Here is a 12,441-nt window from a genome sequence, read left to right as displayed (position 1 = left end):
CAGATATCACAGCAGGATCAGGTATCAAAGTGAGATCAGATCTCACAGTGAGATCAGATATCACAGTGAGATCAGATATCAGAATGAGATCAAATATCACAGTGAGATCAGGCATCACAGTGAGATCAAATATCACAGTGAGATCAGATATTAGAGTGAGATCAGATATCAGTGAGATCAGATATCACAGTGACATCAGGCATCACAGTGAGATCAGATATGAGTGAGATCAGATATCACGGTGAGATCAGATATCAGTGAGATCAGATATCAGTGAGATCAGATGTCAGTGAGATCAGATATCACAGTGAGATCAGATATCACAATGAGATCAGATATCACAGTGAGATCAGACGTGACAGTGAGATCAGATATCAGTGAGATCAGATGTCAGTGAGATCAGATATCACAGTGAGATCAGATATCACAATGAGATCAGATATCACAGTGAGATCAGGCATCACAGTGAGATCAAATATCACAGTGAGATCAGATATTAGAGTGAGATCAGATATCAGTGAGATCAGATATCACAGTGACATCAGGCATCACAGTGAGATCAGATATGAGTGAGATCAGATATCACGGTGAGATGAGATATCAGTGAGATCAGATATCAGTGAGATCAGATGTCAGTGAGATCAGATATCACAGTGAGATCAGGTATCACAATGAGATCAGATATCACAGTGAGATCAGACGTGAGAGTGAGATCAGATATCAGTGAGATTAGGCATCACTGTGACATCAGATATCAGTGAGATCGAAAATCTCAGTGAGATTAGATATCAGTGAGATGAGATATCACAGTGAGAACAGATATGAGTGAGATTAGATATCAGTGAGATCAGATATCACAGTGAAATCAGGCATCACAGTGAGATCAAATATCACAGTGAGATCAGACATCAAAGTGAGATAAAATATCAGAGTTAGATCAGATCTGACAGTGAGGTCGGACATCAGAGTGAGATCAGATATCACAGTGAGATCAGATATCACTGTGAGATCAGATATCAGAGTGAGATCAGATATCAGTGAGTTCAGGCATCACAGTGCGATCAGATATTACAGTGAGATCAGATATCACAGTGAGATCAGATATCACAATGAGATCAGATATCAGTGAGGTCAGATATCACAATGAGATCAGATATCACAGTGAGATCAGATATGAGTGAGATCAGATATCACGATGAGATCAGATATCAGTGAGATCAGATATCACAGTGAGATCAGATGTCAGTGAGATCAAATATCACAGTGCGATCAGATATGAGTGAGAACAGATATCACAGAGAGATCAGATATCAGTGAGATCAAATATCAAACTGAGAGCAGGCATCACAGTGAGATCAGATATCAGTGAGATCAGATATCACAGTGTGATCAGATATGAGTGAGATCAGATATCACGGTGAGATCAGATATCAGTGAGATCAGATATCAGTGAGATCAGATATCACAGTGAGATGAGATATCACAGTGAGAACAGATATGAGTGAGATTAGATATCAGTGAGATCAGATATCACAGTGAGATCAGATATCACAATGAGATCAGACATGACAGTGAGATCAGATATCAGTGAGATCAGGCATCACTGTGACATCAGATATCAGTGAGATCGAAAATCTCAGTGAGATTAGATATCAGTGAGATCTGATATCACAGTGAGATCAGATATCACAGTGAGATCAGGCATCACAGTGAGATCAAATATCACAGTGAGATCAGGCATCACAATGAGAAAATATATCAGCTAGATCAGATATCACAGTGAGAACAGATATTAGAGTGAGATCAGATATCAGTGAGATCAGATATCACAGTGAGATCAGATATCACAGTGAGATCAGATATCACAGTGAGATCAGATAGAGAACAGATATCAGTGAGATCAGATATCACAATGAGATCAGATACCACAGTGAGATCAGATATCACAGTGAGATCAGATATCACTATGAGATCAGGCCTAACTGTGAGATCAGATATCAGTGAGATCAGGCATCACAGTGAGATCAGATATCACAGTGAGATCAGATGTCAGTGAGTTCAGATATCACAGTGAGATCAGACGTGAGAGTGAGATCAGATATCAGTGAGATCAGGCATCACTGTGACATCAGATATCAGTGAGATCGAAAATCTCAGTGAGATTAGATATCAGTGAGATGAGATATCACAGTGAGAACAGATATGAGTGAGATTAGATATCAGTGAGATCAGATATCACAGTGAGAACAGATATTAGAGTGAGATCAGATATCAGTGAGATCAGATATCACAATAAGATCAGATACCACAGTGAGATCGGATATCACAGTGAGATCAGATATCACAATGAGATCAGGCCGAACTGTGATATCAGATATCAGTGAGATCAGGCATCAATGTGAGATCAGATGTCACAGTGAGATCAGGCATCACAGTGAGATCAGATATCACAGTGAGATCAGCTGTCACAATGAGATCAGGCATAATTGTGAGATCAGATATCAGTGAGATCAGGCATCACAGTGAGATCAGAGGTCACAGTGAGATCAGGCATCACAGTGAGATCAGATATCAGAGTGAGATCAGATATCACAGTGAGATCAGATATCAGAATGAGATCAAATATCACAGTGAGATCAGATATTAGAGTTAGATCAGATATCAGTGAGATCAGATATCACAGTGAGATCAGGCATCAGAGTGAGATCAGATATCAGTGAGATCAGATATCACAGTGAGATCAGATATCAGTGAGATCAGATATCACAGTGAGATCAGATATTACTGTGAGATCAGATATTAGAGTGAGATCAGATATCACAGTGAGATCAGACATACCAGTGAGATCAGACATCAAAGTGAGATAAGATATCAGAGTGATATCAGATCTCACAGTGAGGTCAGACATCAGAGTGAGATCAGATATCACAGTGAGATCAGATATCACAGTGAGATCAGATATCAGAGTGAGTTCAGATATCACAGCAGGATCAGATATCAAAGTGAGATCAGATATCACAGTGAGATCAGATATCACCGTGAGATCAGATATCAGTGAGATCAGATATCACAATGAGATCAGGCATAATTGTGAGATCAGATCTCACAGTGAGGTCAGACATCAGAGTGAGATCAGATATCACAGTGAGATCAGATATCACAGTGAGATCAGATATCAGAGTGAGTTCAGATATCACAGCAGGATCAGATATCACAGCAGGATCAGGTATCAAAGTGAGATCAGATCTCACAGTGAGATCAGATATCACAGTGAGATCAGATATCAGAATGAGATCAAATATCACAGTGAGATCAGGAATCATAGTGAGATCAAATATCACAGTGAGATCAGATATTAGAGTGAGATCAGATATCAGTGAGATCAGATATCACAGTGACATCAGGAATCACAGTGAGATCAGATATGAGTGAGATCAGATATCACGGTGAGATCAGATATCAGTGAGATCAGATATCAGTGAGATCAGATGTCAGTGAGATCAGATATCAGAGTGAGATCAGATATCACAATGAGATCAGATATCACAGTGAGATCAGACGTGACAGTGAGATCAGATATCAGTGAGATCAGGCATCACTGTGACATCAGATATCAGTGAGATCGAAAATCTCAGTGAGATTAGATATCAGTGAGATTAGATATCAGTGAGATCAGGCATCACAGTGAGATCAGATATCACAGTGAGATCAGATATCAGAGTGAGTTCAGATATCACAGCAGGATCAGATATCAAAGTGAGATCAGATATCACAGTGAGATCAGATATCACCGTGAGATCAGATATCAGTGAGATCAGATATCACAATGAGATTAGGCATAATTGTGAGATCAGATCTCACAGTGAGGTCAGACATCAGAGTGAGATCAGATATCACAGTGAGATCAGATATCACAGTGAGATCAGATATCAGAGTGAGTTCAGATATCACAGCAGGATCATATATCAAAGTGAGATCAGATATCACAGTGAGATCAGATATCACCGTGAGATCAGATATCAGTGAGATCAGTTATCACAATGAGATCAGGCATAATTGTGAGATCAGATATCAGTGAGATAAGGCATCACAGTGAGATCAGATGTCACAGTGAGATCAGGCATCACAGTGAGATCAGATATCACAGTGAGATCAGATATCACAGCAGGATCAGGTATCAAAGTGAGATAAGACCTCACAGTGAGATCAGATATCACAGTGAGATCAGATATCAGAATGAGATCAAATATTACAGTGAGATCAGGCATCACAGTGAGATCAAATATCACAGTGAGATCAGATATTAGAGTGAGATCAGATATCAGTGAGATCAGATAACACAGTGACATCAGGCATCACAGTGAGATCAGATATGAGTGAGATCAGATATCACGGTGAGATCAGATATCAGTGAGATCAGATATCAGTGAGATCAGATGTCAGTGAGATCACATATCAGAGTGAGATCAGATATCACAATGAGATCAGATATCACAGTGAGATCAGACGTGAGAGTGAGATCAGATATCAGTGAGATCAGGCATCATTGTGACATCAGATATCAGTGAGATCGAAAATCTCAGTGAGATTAGATATCAGTGAGATTAGATATCAGTGAGATCAGATATCACAGTGAGAACAAATATCACCGTGAGATCAGATATCAGTGAGATCAGGCATCACAGTGAGATCAAATGTCACAGTGAGATCAGGCATCACAGTGAGATCAGATATCAGAGTGAGTTCAGATATCACAGCAGGATCAGATATCAAAGTGAGATCAGATATCACAGTGAGATCAGATATCACCGTGAGATCAGATATCACCGTGAGATCAGATATCAGTGAGATCAGATATCACAGTGAGATCAGATATTACTGTGAGATCAGATATCACAGTGAGATCAGACATCACAGTGTGATCAGACATCAAAGTGAGATGAGATATCAGAGTGAGATCAGATCACACAGTGAGGTCAGACATCAGAGTGAGATGAGATATCACAGTGAGATCAGATATCACAGTGAGATCAGATATCAGAGTGAGTTCAGATATCACAGCAGGATCAGATATCAAAGTGAGATCAGATATCACAGTGAGATCAGATAACACAGTGAGATCAGATATCAGAATGAGATCAAATATCACAGTGAGATCAGATATTAGAGTTAGATCAGATATCAGTGAAATAAGATATCACAGTGAGTTCAGGCATCAGAGTGAGATCAGATATCAGTGAGATCAGATATCACAGTGAGATCAGATATCAGTGAGATCAGATATCACAAGGAGATCAGATACCACAGTGAGATCAGATATCACAGTGTGAACAGATATTAGAGTGAGATCAGATATCACAGTGAGATCAGATATCACAGTGAGATCAGATAGAGAACAGATATCAGTGAGATCAGATATCACAGTGAGATCGGATATCACAGTGAGATGAGATATCACAGTGAGAACAGATATGAGTCAGATTCGATATCAGTGAGATCAGATATCACAGTGAGAACAGATATTAGAGTGAGATCAGATATCAGTGAGATCAGATATCACAGTGAGATCAGATATCAGTGAGATCAGATATCACAATGAGATCAGATATCACAGTGAGATCAGATATCACAGTGAGATCAGATATAACAATGAGATCAGGCATCACTGTGAGGTCAGATATCAGTGAGATCAGGCATCACAGTGAGATCAGATATCAGAGTGAGATCAGATATCACAGCAGGATCAGGTATCAAAGTGAGATGAGATATCACAGTGAGATTAGATATCACAGTGAGATCAGATATCAGTGAGATCAGATTTCACAGTGAGATCAGACATCACAGTGAGATCAGACATCAAAGTGAGATAAGATATCAGAGTGAGATCAGATCTCACAGTGAGATCAGACATCAGAGTGAGATCAGATATCTGTGAGATCAGATATCACAGTGAGATCAGATATCAGAGTGAGATCAGATATCAGAGTGAGATCAGATATCAGTGAGATCAGGCATCACAGTGCGATCAGATATCACAGTGAGATGAGGCATCACAGTGAGATCAGATATCACAGTGAGATCAGGCATCACTGTGAGATCAGATATCAGTGAGATCAAATATCACAGTGAGATCAGATATCACAGTGAGGTCAGATATCACCGTGAGATCAGATACCACAGCACGATCAGGAATCAAAGTGAGATCAGATATCACAGTGAGATCAGATATCACAGTGAGATCAGATATCAGAATGAGATCAAATATCACAGTGAGATCAGGCATCACAGTGAGATCAAATATCACAGTGAGATCAGATATTGGAGTGAGATCAGATATCAGTGAGATCGAAAATCTCAGTGAGATTAGATATCAGTGAGATCTGATATCACAGTGAGATCAGATATCACAGTGAGATCAGGCATCACAGTGAGATCAAATATCACAGTGAGATCAGGCATCACAATGAGAAAAGATATCAGCAAGATCAGATATCACAGTGAGATCAGATATCACAGTGAGATCAGATATCACAATGAGATCAGGCCTAACTGTGAGATCAGATATCAGTGAGATCAGGCTTCAATGTGAGATCAGATGTCACGGTGAGATCAGGCATCACAGTGAGATCAGATATCACAGTGAGATCAGATATCACAGCAGGATCAGGTATCAAAGTGAGATGAGATATCACAGTGAGATCAGATATCACAGTGAGATCAGATATTAGAATGAGATCAAATATCACAGTGAGATCAGGCATCACAGTGAGATCAAATATCACAGTGAGATCAGATATTGGATTAAGATCAGATATCAGTGAGATCAGATAGCACAGTGAGATCAGGCATCACAGTGAGATCAGATATCAGTGAGATCAGATATCACAGTGAGATCAGATATCACAGTGAGATCAGATATCAGTGAGATCAGATATCACAATGAGATCAGATATCACAGTGAGATCAGATATCACAGTGAGATCAGATATCACAATGAGATCAGGCATCACTGTGAGATCAGATATCAGTGAGATCAGGCATCACCGTGAGATCAAATGTCACAGTGAGATCAGGCATCACAGTGAGATCAGATATCAGAGTGAGTTCAGATATCACAGCAGGATCAGATATCAAAGTGAGATCAGATATCACAGTGAGATCAGATATCACCGTGAGATCAGATATCAGTGAGATCAGATATCACAGTGAGATCAGATATTACTGTGAGATCAGATATTAGAGTGAGATCAGATATCACAGTGAGATCAGACATACCAGTGAGATCAGACATCAAAGTGAGATAAGATAGCAGAGTGAGATCTGATCTCACAGTGAGGTCAGACATCAGAGTGAGATCAGATATCACAGTGAGATCAGATATCACAGTGAGATCAGATATCAGAGTGAGTTCAGATATCACAGCAGGATCAAATATCAAAGTGAGATCAGATATCACAGTGAGATCAGATATCACAATGAGATCAGGCATAATTGTGAGATCAGATATCAGTGAGATCAGGCATCACAGTGAGATCAGATGTCACAGTGAGATCAGGCATCACAGTGAGATCAGATAGCACAGTGAGATCAGATATCACAGCAGGATCAGGTATCAAAGTGAGATCAGATCTCACAGTGAGATCAGATATCACAGCAGGATCAGGTATCAAAGTGAGATGAGATATCACAGTGAGATTAGATATCACAGTGAGATCAGGTATCAGTGAGATCAGATTTCACAGTGAGATCAGACATCACAGTGAGATCAGACATCAAAGTGAGATAAGATATCAGAGTGAGATCAGATCTCACAGTGAGGTCAGACATCAGAGTGAGATCAGATATCTGTGAGATCAGATATCACAGTGAGATCAGATATCAGAGTGAGATCAGATATCAGAGTGAGATCAGATATCAGTGAGATCAGGCATCACAGTGCGATCAGATATCACAGTGAGATGAGGCATCACAGTGAGATCAGATATCACAGAGAGATCAGGCATCACTGTGAGATCAGATATCAGTGAGATCAAATATCACAGTGAGATCAGATATCACCGTGAGATCAGATATCACAGTGAGATCAGATACCACAGCACGATCAGGTATCAAAGTGAGATCAGATATCACAGTGAGATCAGATATCAGAATGAGATCAGATATCAGAATGAGATCAAATATCACAGTGAGATCAGGCATCACAGTGAGATCAAATATCACAGTGAGATCAGATATTAGAGTGAGATCAGATATCAGTGAGATCGAAAATCTCAGTGAGATTAGATATCAGTGAGATCTGATATCACAGTGAGATCAGATATCACAGTGAGATCAGGCATCACAGTGAGATCAAATATCACAGTGAGATCAGGCATCACAATGAGAAAAGATATCAGCAAGATCAGATATCACAGTGAGATCAGATACCACAGTGAGATCAGATATCACAGTGAGAACAGATATTAGAGTGAGATCAGATATCAGTGAGATCAGATATCACAGTGAGATCAGATAGAGAACAGATATCAGTGAGATCAGATATCACAATGAGATCAGATACCACAGTGAGATCAGATATCACAGTGAGATCAGATGTCACGGTGAGATCAGGCATCACAGTGAGATCAGATATCACAGTGAGATCAGATATCACAGCAGGATCAGGTATCAAAGTGAGATGAGATATCACAGTGAGATCAGATATCACAGTGAGATCAGATATTAGAATGAGATCAAATATCACAGTGTGATCAGGCATCACAGTGAGATCAAATATCACAGTGAGATCAGATATTGGAGTAAGATCAGATATCAGTGAGATCAGATAGCACAGTGAGATCAGGCATCACAGTGAGATCAGATATCAGTGAGATCAGATATCACAGTGAGATCAGATATCAGTGAGATCAGATATCACAATGAGATCAGATATCACAGTGAGATCAGATATCACAGTGAGATCAGATATCACAATGAGATCAGGCATCACTGTGAGATCAGATATCAGTGAGATCAGGCATCACAGTGAGATCAAATGTCACAGTGAGATCAGGCATCACAGTGAGATCAGATATCAGAGTGAGTTCAGATATCACAGCAGGATCAGATATCAAAGTGAGATCAGATATCACAGTGAGAGAAGATATCACCGTGAGATCAGATATCACCGTGAGATCAGATATCACAGTGAGATCAGATATTACTGTGAGATCAGATATTAGAGTGAGATCAGATATCACAGTGAGATCAGACATACCAGTGAGATCAGACATCAAAGTGAGATAAGATATCAGAGTGAGATCAGATCTTACAGTGAGGTCAGACATCAGAGTGAGATCAGATATCACAGTGAGATCAGATATCACAGTGAGATCAGATATCAGAGTGAGTTCAGATATCACAGCAGGATCAAATATCAAAGTGAGATCAGATATCACAGTGAGATCAGATATCACCGTGAGATCAGATATCAGTGAGATCAGATATCACAGTGAGATCAGAAAGAGAATAGATATCAGTGAGATCAGATATCACAATGAGATCAGATACCACAGTGAGATCAGATATCACAGTGAGATCAGATATCACAATGAGATCAGGCATAATTGTGAGATCAGATATCAGTGAGATCAGGCATCACAGTGAGATCAGATGTCACAGTGAGATCAGGCATCACAGTGAGATCAGATAGCACTTTGAGATCAGATATCACAGCAGGATCAGGTATCAAAGTGAGATCAGATCTCACAGTGAGATCAGATATCACAGTGAGAGAAGATATCATAATGAGATCAAATATCACAGTGAGATCAGATATCAGAGTGAGATCAGATATCAGAGTGAGATCAGATATCAGTGAGATCAGGCATCACAGTGCGATCAGATATCACAGTGAGATGAGGCATCACAGTGAGATCAGATATCACAGTGAGATCAGGCATCACTGTGAGATCAGATATCAGTGAGATCAAATATCACAGTGAGATCAGATATCACAGTGAGGTCAGATATCACCGTGAGATCAGATATCACAGTGAGATCAGATACCACAGCACGATCAGGTATCAAAGTGAGATCAGATATCACAGTGAGATCAGATATCACAGTGAGATCAGATATCAGAATGAGATCAAATATCACAGTGAGATCAGGCATCACAGTGAGATCAAATATCACAGTGAGATCAGATATTAGAGTGAGATCAGATATCAGTGAGATCGAAAATCTCAGTGAGATTAGATATCAGTGAGATCTGATATCACAGTGAGATCAGATATCACAGTGAGATCAGGCATCACAGTGAGATCAAATATCACAGTGAGATCAGACATCACAATGAGAAAAGATATCAGCAAGATCAGATATCACAGTGAGATCAGATACCACAGTGAGATCAGATATCACAGTGAGAACAGATATTAGAGTGAGATCAGATATCAGTGAGATCAGATATCACAGTGAGATCAGATAGAGAACAGATATCAGTGAGATCAGATATCACAATGAGATCAGATACCACAGTGAGATCAGATATCACAGTGAGATCAGATATCACAATGAGATCAGGCCTAACTGTGAGATCAGATATCAGTGAGATCAGGCTTCAATGTGAGATCAGATGTCACGGTGAGATCAGGCATCACAGTGAGATCAGATATCACAGTGAGATCAGATATCACAGCAGGATCAGGTATCAAAGTGAGATGAGATATCACAGTGAGATCAGATATCACAGTGAGATCAGATATCACCGTGAGATCAGATATCAGTGAGATCAGATATCACAATGAGATCAGGCATAATTCTGAGATCATATATCAGTGAGATCAGGCATCACAGTGAGATCAGATGTCACAGTGAGATCAGGCATCACAGTGAGATCAGATATCGCAGTGAGATCAGATATCACAGCAGGATCAGGTATCAAAGTGAGATCAGATCTCACAGTGAGATCAGATATCACAGTGAGATCAGATATCAGAATGAGATCAAATATCACAGTGAGATCAGGCATCACAGTGAGATCAAATATCACAGTGAGATCAGATATTAGAGTGAGATCAGATATCAGTGAGATCAGATATCACAGTGACATCAGGCATCACAGTGAGATCAGATATGAGTGAGATCAGATATCACGGTGAGATCAGATATCAGTGAGATCAGATATCAGTGAGATCAGATGTCAGTGAGATCAGATATCACAGTGAGATCAGATATCACAATGAGATCAGATATCACAGTGAGATCAGACGTGACAGTGAGATCAGATATCAGTGAGATCAGGCATCACTGTGACATCAGATATCAGTGAGATCGAAAATCTCAGTGAGATTAGATATCAGTGAGATTAGATATCAGTGAGATCAGATATCACAGTGAGAACAGATATCACCGTGAGATCAGATATCAGTGAGATCAGGCATCACTGTGACATCAGATATCAGTGAGGTCGAAAATCTCAGTGAGATTAGATATCAGTGAGATTAGATATCAGTGAGATCAGGCATCACAGTGAGATCAAATGTCACAGTGAGATCAGGCATCACAGTGAGATCAGATATCAGAGTGAGTTCAGATATCACAGCAGGATCAGATATCAAAGTGAGATCAGATATCACAGTGAGATCAGATATCACCGTGAGATCAGATATCACCGTGAGATCAGATATTAGAGTGAGATCAGATATCACAGTGAGATCAGACATCACAGTGAGATCAGACATCAAAGTGAGATGAGATATCAGAGTGAGATCAGATCTCACAGTGAGGTCAGACATCAGAGTGAGATGAGATATCACAGTGAGATCAGATATCAGAGTGAGTTCAGATATCACAGCAGGATCAGATATCAAAGTGAGATCAGATATCACAGTGAGATCAGATATCACAGTGAGATCAGATATCAGAATGAGATCAAATATCACAGTGAGATCAGATATTAGAGTTAGATCAGATATCAATGAGATCAGATATCACAGTGAGATCAGGCATCAGAGTGAGATCAGATATCAGTGAGATCAGATATCACAATGAGATCAGATATCAGTGAGATCAGATATCACAAGGAGATCAGATACCACAGTGAGATCAGATATCACAGTGAGATCAGATATCACAGTGAGATCAGATAGAGAACAGATATCAGTGAGATCAGATATCACAATGAGATCAGATACCACAGTGAGATCAGATATCACAGTGAGATCAGATATCACAATGAGATCAGGCATAATTGTGAGATCAGATATCAGTGAGATCAGGCATCACAATGAGATCAGATGTCACAGTGAGATCAGGCATCACAGTGAGATCAGATATCACAGTGAGATCAGATATCACAGCAGGATCATGTATCAAAGTGAGATCAGATATCACAGTGAGATCAGATATCACAGTGAGATCAGATATCACAGTGAGATGAGATATCACAGTGAGAAC

Source organism: Pristiophorus japonicus, chromosome 11 (assembly GCF_044704955.1).
Source record: "Pristiophorus japonicus isolate sPriJap1 chromosome 11, sPriJap1.hap1, whole genome shotgun sequence".
Taxonomy (NCBI): Eukaryota; Metazoa; Chordata; class Chondrichthyes; family Pristiophoridae; genus Pristiophorus; species Pristiophorus japonicus.
This window is presented reverse-complemented; position numbering follows the sequence as displayed.